This window comes from Solanum stenotomum, chromosome 2 (assembly GCF_019186545.1).
Source record: "Solanum stenotomum isolate F172 chromosome 2, ASM1918654v1, whole genome shotgun sequence".
NCBI classification, from domain to species: Eukaryota; Viridiplantae; Streptophyta; class Magnoliopsida; order Solanales; family Solanaceae; genus Solanum; species Solanum stenotomum.
In genome coordinates this window covers 64,753,536-64,761,947 of record NC_064283.1, presented here as the reverse complement: position 1 = coordinate 64,761,947, position 8,412 = coordinate 64,753,536, and the positions used below count along the sequence as shown (strand labels likewise).

Below are 8,412 nucleotides of genomic sequence, written 5' to 3'. Positions count from 1 at the left end.
ATTTTTCTAATTAGGTTCCTAACTCCCAACCAAACAATTCCTAATTCTTTCCCCTCTCATCAAGCGATTTGCCTCTGTCTTCTTGATTTTCCCTCTTTCTCTCCATTAGACACTCAATTTTGTTTTGCCTATTTGCCTTAAGATTTTCCCTTCTCGTATTTTCTTGAATTGGGTATAACCCATTTGAATTTTCGACTTTGTATCTGATTTTTCGGCTTAAAAATCGATTCTTTTGGTCAAGAACTGAAATGGGTGTTGGAATTTCTGTGCTTATAGGCCTAAGTCAGTAACTTTATTCATATTATTTGCAACTCTCAGGAATTATGGATACCCATTATTGTCAATACCTTGTTTGTATGCATCATTGGCATCTTTATTGGTAGCATTAGCTGCTAACCCTTCAATTGATCTTCCAATTCTTTTGGGGGAAAACTCAGATGGGACATTTCCAATTTGGTCACTTGTTATGTTTAGTCCTTACTTGTATTTTGTTAGGGGCTTTTCAGCTTTGAGAAGAATGAAGAGTGGGGAACCTCCATATAGTGAGATTTCTGAAGGGTTGTATGTTGGGGGTTGGCCTTGTTCACTTGATAAATTGCCACCTGGTAATCCTGCTATTATTGATTGTACTTGTGAGATGCCTAGGATGTTGGAGTTTACTGGAAATCATGCATTTTTGTGTATTCCTACTTGGGATTCAAGGTCACCTCAGCCAGCTGATATAGAGGCTGCTGTTAAGTGGGCTTGTAGAAAAAGAGCTCAGAAGATACCTCTTTTCATCCATTGTGCATATGGTATGATTGTGAACTTTAAAACTTTTGTTTCAGATAGATGTATTTGTAGCCGATTATTGCATTATTTCGTTTTCGTTACTGTTCTTTCTCCAATATGTTGTGTAACACTCTTCATTTCGCATTAATTTGTTGTTGTTATTGCTCCTGTATCTGTATCCTTTTTCAAACTGTTTGGCAGGCTTTAGTTAAGCTGAGGGTTTATTGGGAACTACCTCTTTATCTTTACGAAGTAGGGGTAAGATATGTGTACACTCTATCCTCCCCAGACCCGACTTGTGGGATTACACTGGGTATGTTGTTGTTGTTAAGTGGAGTCATGTTTTGATATGTCCTTTAGGAATATCCAAAACAAATGTAAAAATCGTCCATTTGTTTTTTTCCCCAAGATTAAAACTTAAGGTAGTCATGAGTTGATCATTTTTATAATGTTCTTCAAGTTTAAGAAAATATGGTTGTTACTAACTTACTTTAGAAAAGGTAGGATAAAAGATGAAATGTGATTTTTAAATAATAAATAAAGATAAAATGAGAAGAAAATATTAAGGTAACAAAGTGATCACACCAAATCGATCGTTACATAATGATTGATTTAAACGATATGATACAGTAGAATATAAGTAACAATCAAAACAAACATTGTATTTAAACTAACAGTGTACTGGCACGCTATCAACTTAGTTCATTTTAATTTGTCCCCTAAAATGGAGTAGCAAATTGGAGGTCTTTGTCATTGATGAAAACAGACATATCTTCTTCATTCAAATTTACAAAGGCTTCAACTCCTCTGCCATGATCATCTGGTGTATTCATTAAGATAAAAGTGTTGCTAGATGGACCACTTCCTTTGCTTGCTCTAGCAGGCTTCCCAAGTCCAAAATCTTTTCGAATTTGAATGCTAATATACTAGTAATCATATAAACATCACAATCCCTTTGTTGAAATGGCAATATACCTGTTCTATATGCCTCCAACATCTCTGTAACAAACATATTTTCTTGTATATTGTTTTTGGTGGAGAGGTCGTGTTTGGACTTTCTTATATCGGTTACTAATTTTGGCAGTTTGAGGTTTCGTTCGTAGTTTTCATATATTGGTGTGGAAAAGATAGTGAGAATATTTCCTATGGTTGTTGTTGGTGGTGGTAGTTGTAAACTTGCCTGACTTTGCAAGTTTAAGGGTAGGACTAACTGAGATCGCCCAAAATTGGTAGTAGAAGAAGAAGCGGCACATTTGTAGAGGAGGGCGCTCACTATCTCGTTCCTTGTTGGGTTTTGCACGCAGGATTCTGCAACAACCAAGGCTATAAGCGCGTTTATCTTGGATTCAGAAAAAACGAACCTCTTTTGAATACATCTTTTCTTTTTTGGCTCAATAACATGGGAAAGCAGAGGACCATCAAATGGTGATGGCATTAGTGAATCCTTAGCAAAGTATGGAGGAGATAATGTTAATTTTGGATCTTGAGTTAACCTAGCCCAATCCCTCAAGAAGTTGTAAGCGCTACACGCGTCTCCCACCTATTAGGATTGAAATAACAAGACATCATATATGCAGAAGTTAATAATTGCAAACCTTGAGCGAGTCGGAAGGAAAAGAAAAAACTATACTAAAACACCAGCTTGTGGGACATGCAAAAACTAAGAGCGATTCCTCCACACTCGAAATAGATTAATTGTGCAAGAGTTACTAAGGGACCAAATGTTGACGATGACGAATCCCTACAAGATAAACCTTGAAGGAATGTCAAATCAGGGTGATTAATAACTTTATCCATGGAAGAGTTGATTTCGACTTCGGAGAACTCAGCACCATGATCATCACACTCAATAGTAGCATTGTTTTTTAGACTTCCTGCCCATGGATAGTAAAATGTAAGAGTTTTTGACAAAGAATTTGTTAAAAATTTAGATAATTTGTGTTTTGGGATTGTAGCTACTTGATGTATTGGGTAGAAAAAAACAAAGGGTACATAAATGTTACCTAAAAATTGATCAAGAAGGAAAAGATTATGCCATCTTTTAGTAGATGGGGTGGGAGAAAAATGTTTGATAATCTTCTTTGAAATAGTTGATATCATTTTGATTTTTTTATGGTAAGTCCAATTAACTCTATAGTATATATATTGATTAATACATTGATATTAGATGTGCTAGTCAAAGTACAACTACTAGTTGCACATGGGAATTTAAGGTAAATTATGGAAGTCATGTACTACACCTATCTATTCATCGATAATTCATATAACATTCCATGCGAAGAAACTCTTGTTTAGCCAGGACGTTGTTTTCATTTGTTATGATACTTTTTTTAAATTTCTTGTTTTGATTTGATTATAAGTTATATTTGGATATACTATCTAAAATCGCAATCTCTTATGAGGGTCAAATACCTCTAATCTCTACTATATATAAGTGTCAAAAAACAATAAAAAGAATCCTCAATAAAAGCAAAAAAGAACATCTTGATCAATGATAAACAAAATAAGATCATATCGAGGTTCTAATTGTACAATTTTGATATAATGGCTCAACTGAAAAGTGTTACACTCTCTTGAAATAAGTGCATGTACATCACACCTCCTACAATTGTTGCCAAAATTCCGAGTGAATTTGAAATAATTAAGTCTTGCAGCCTCATTCTAACCAGGTTCCAAAAGCAAATAGCAAATTAAATTAGATCGGTCCACCAAGCCAAAATTACTACTTCCTCTATTTCATATTAAGTGAATTTTTGGACCTTTTTCATTGTATAAAATGTTGGTGAAATTACATATTACAAATCACAACTGAAAATTAAAAATAAAAAAATAAAATATTTTTGAGGTGAGACACTCATTTTTCGTTCTCTTTAAGGAGATTCAAGTCCACTGCAATAAATCTTTTCACCGGTCTAGCAATAATCATTTTGACTTATCCTCTTCAAAATACAATAGCCGAAACACAATGTGTAATTGGACAAACTCTAGACGAGTCGAGTAAAATAATATGAGATTGAATGAAGAACTAATGGTCATGGCAACCACGTCCAATGAGCATTGAATCCAAATGGAGTAATTAGGGACACATGTCTCCAACGTTCTAATGCAGCAATGCGAAGATGCAGATGTTTTATACTTTCTCTGTCCCTATTTACTTGTCTATTTTTTATTTGACAAACCTATTAAGAAAATAATAATTGACATAGTAGTTTTACCATTTTACCCCTATTAATTGATGGAATTTCAAAATCAATTTACTCATTAAATATGTTTTACTTTTTTCAAAAACATTAACTTTCTAAATAAATTGTGGGTATAATAGGTAAACAAATATTGTTTTTACTTGATTTGTCAAAAATGACAAGTAAAAAGTCAAAATTGGACAAGTAAAAAGGGACAAAAGGAGTATTATTAAAATGCCACACTAACACAAAATAATTGATCAGTTGTTTAAAAATCAAAATGAATGTTTGAATTTTTTTTCATATTTGCCAAAAATAATATGCATATTATTCAAAATTGAAGATGAATGTTCAAATGAGATATTTAATTTAGTGGGAATAGATGTTTTTAATATTGACACAAAAATATTTAGCGACAATCGAATTAGTGTCATTACATTCAGATTAATAGCTAAAGTCTTTAGCGATATTTCTATAAAATGTTGATCGAAGATCAATACATGTCCTACACCGTTTAAAACCGTCTCATTAATATTTCTAACCTGAAGTCAAATATGATGTTTAATCAGAGCAAAAAGGGTCAATAAAATTATCGTGAAACAATGAATCTAATAGTCATGTTATACTATAATTTTCACTTATAAAAAAATTGAATATGTTAACAAGAAAATAAAATAAAAATTCTTATGTTTGAGGTAGGTTCAAAGTCTTCTTTAAAATTCTTTCTTAAATAATTTTAATCCTTCTAAATATACCAAAATTGAGTACTTTAAATCTCCATCATCACATATAACAAATTCTGATTGATAAATTTTAATAGAGATTTAAAAAAAAAAAGACTAACCAAAAACTCCAATAATATATGTATAGTCAAATTCCATAATTACAAACTAAAAACAACACTAGATACCAAAATGCATAAATATAGATAAAAATAAAACGGAAATTGCACCTCAAAAAGGTCCAACAAACTTTAGAAATAGAACACTTTAACTCAACTTACTTAAGAAAAAAAAACACACTTTGTTTGGATGGTTGTTAATTAGGTATTATTTCATAATCTATTATATTGTACTGTATTATATTGTATCATACTTTATTATTTTAAAATATGATAAAATATGAAATATGATTTTTAAATAATAAATAACGATAAAATGAGAAGAAAATATTAAAGTAATGAACTGATCACACCAAATCGATCGTTACATAACCATTGATTTAAATGATACGATACAGTAAAATTTAAGTAACAATCAAAACAAACATTGTATTTAAACTAACAACTATCAACTTAGTTCATTTTGGCTTGTCCCCTAAAATGGAGTAGCAAATTGGAGGAGGTCTTTGTCATTGATGAAAACAGACATATCTTCTTCATTCAAATTTACAAAGGCTTCAACTCCTCTGTCATGATCATCATCTGGTGTATTCATTAAGATAAAAGTGTTGCTAGATGGACCACTTCCTTTGCTTGCTCTAGCAGGCTTCCCAAATCCAAAATCTAATTTTTCGAATTCGAATGCTAATATACTAGTAATCATATAAACATCACAATCCCTTTGTTGGAGTGGCAATTTACCTGTTCTATATGCCTCCAACATCTCTTTAACAAACATATTTTCCTGTATATTGTTTCTAGTGGAGAGGTCGTGTTTGGACTTTCTTATATCGATTACTAATTTTGACAGTTTGAGGTCTCGTTCGTAGTTTTCATATATTGGTGTGGAAAAGATAGTGATAATATTTCCTATGATTGTTGGTGGTAGTGGTGGTTGTAACTTGGTGTGGAAAAGATAGTGATAATATCTCCAATATCTTAACTTTTTCCTCTTCTCTCATCAAATATGCCAATGTTTTTCCAATCAATCAGTAAAGCACCAAAAAGTTTTATCATAAAAGTAGGTATTATTTTACTATGTATAAGTGCAATAATAATCTTCATTTATCTTCAATCATAACAACTTAGACTCACCATCAGAAGCCAAAGAAAGTCAATGTTGAACCAAAATCTTCAGAATTGACAGAGAAATATATTGTAGAAAATCTGTAAGAAAAAATAATGAAAAATCATTTATTTGGTTCAAGCATACTGAACGTAGACACGATTTACAGAAGCTACTAGAAGAGAAGAAAGAAGAAATCCATTTATGAGCTCAAAAGGCTAACTTGTACAATGACATGAACATGTATTTATAGTTGTTTATGTAACTAACTATTGAAAGAATTAGTTATAACAACTTTTAAGAGAAAAGTCTATACTACCCTTAATCATCCTAACCACCTCTTAACTACTTAACAACCAACTACTTTGATGAAGTCTCATTACATACCATCAAACACCTTTGTTGCACCAACTCTTAACCTCAAGGGTAATATATATATATATATATATATATATAAATACATTGTTATACATTATAAATACATAACTATATAATATTATCCAATATTGATACATTAAATAACTGTTTATACAGTATCAATACATAACATATAGGCAATTCATTATGTATGCATGCCGCCATTTTTGCTGATTTTTTTGTAATTAAGAAGATTTTCTATTTCTAAACCTCGTAGATTTTGGAGCTGTTAGTTTGGACTTGGTCCATTGCTTCACCCAAATCCAACCTAATCTGCGATTTGATAGGATTGAGCTGAAAAAAATTAAAAATTCATTTAAGAACGAAATTGTTTAGCCTAACCTAAATAAGCTCGTCGACTCGTGAGGCTTAATCAAGATTGGACTGGTCCAACTCGGTCTATGAGTCGAGTAAAAAATATTTAATTATAAATATTAAAATAAAAATAAAGTAGAGGACTTAGAATCACAAGAAGAAGAAAAAAAGAGGCCAAACTCAAAATTTATATAACCCATTATATATGCATATTGTAAAATTATAATAATTAGAGATTGTCTACGATTGTTTTTTATTTATTTTTATCAAACTTGACATTAATTAATTAAAAGTTGATCTAAAATATATTAATTTCCTTTTTCAATGAGTATGGGTTACTCACATGAAAAAAGTCCAAACATTTTACTAATTGAGGGATAATTATGTGATGACACATTAAAGATATTACTTTACTAGTAAAAAATATTAAATTAAAAATATAAAATAAAAATAAAATAAAGTAGAGGACTTGGAATAACAAGAAAAATAAAAGGCCAAACTCAAAATTTATATAACCCATTATATATGCATATTGTAAAATTCTAATAATTGGAGATTGTCTACGATTGTTTTTTATTTATTTTTATTAAATTTGACATTAATTAATTAAAAGTTGAGCTAAAATGTATTAATTTCCTTTCTCAATATGGGTTTCTCACATGAAAAAAGACCAAACATTTTACTAATTGAGGGATAATTATGTGATGACACATTAAAGATATTACTAGTAATATAAATATATAAATGTATTTTTTTTTAATGGATAAAAATAAAAATAATGTTATGATAGCAAGGTAAGACAATTGATCCAAATATCGAATTTATCTTTTGTAGTAATCACATGTAGTTCCCTGCTAGTATATATTATCTTTCTTTTTTCTTTTTTATTTATTTTAAAATTGATATAAAAACTCGTTCATGGGTTATATATATTGGGATGATTAAATTTCAAAGTCAAAGTTAAAAACATCAATTTTTTCCTTCAAAATACATAAAGGGCCATTCAATTTTCGGTTTAATCAAAAGGGACACTTCGCTAGAGAAGGAGCTAGATATGTTTGTGCTATAACTATTGTTAATGGCATAAAAAATGGATCATCTCGCTGACTTACAAGCGATTTTCTCTTGTAGTTTAACGTTTTTTCTCGCTACTTAAGAGCGATTCGCTCTCGACATTATCCTACCAATGGATCATCGACATTATCCTACCAATGGATCATCGACATTATCCTACCGATGGATCATCATTAACCTACCAATGGATCATCGACATTATCCTACCAATNGACCACTTCCTTTGCTTGCTCTAGCAGGCTTCCCAAATCCAAAATCTAATTTTTCTAATTCGAATGCTAATATACTAGTAATCATATAAACATCACAATCCCTTTGTTGGAATGGCAATTTACCTGTTGTATATGCCTCCAACATCTCTTTAACAAACATATTTTCTTGTATATTGTTTCTGGTGGAGAGGTCGTGTTTGGACTTTCTCATATCGGTTATTAATTTTGGCAGTTTGAGGTCTCGTTCGTAGTTTTCATATATTGGTGTGGAAAAGATAGTAATAATATTTCCTATGGTTGTTGGTGGTAGTGGTGGTTGTAAACTTGCCTGACTTCGCAAGTTTAAGGGTAGGACTAATTGAGATCGCCCAAAATTGGTAGTAGAAGAAGAAGCCGCGCATTTGTAGAGGAGTGCACTCACGACCTTGTTCCTTGTTGGATTTTTTACGCAGGATTCTGCAACAACCAAGGCTTTAAGCGCGTTTATCTTGGATT

General features: G+C 31.2%; 2 protein-coding genes across 4 annotated transcripts in view; both read right to left on the bottom strand.

Annotated features, from left to right (window-relative positions):
* LOC125856610 (disease resistance protein RPP13-like) overlaps positions 1–8,412 on the bottom strand; it is a 228,901-nt gene that overhangs the window by 192,426 nt on the left and 28,063 nt on the right. The gene's annotated exons all lie outside the window — the stretch shown is intronic.
* The window catches only part of LOC125856617 (disease resistance protein RPH8A-like), a 227,377-nt gene that overhangs the window by 192,540 nt on the left and 26,425 nt on the right, over positions 1–8,412 (bottom strand). The gene's annotated exons all lie outside the window — the stretch shown is intronic.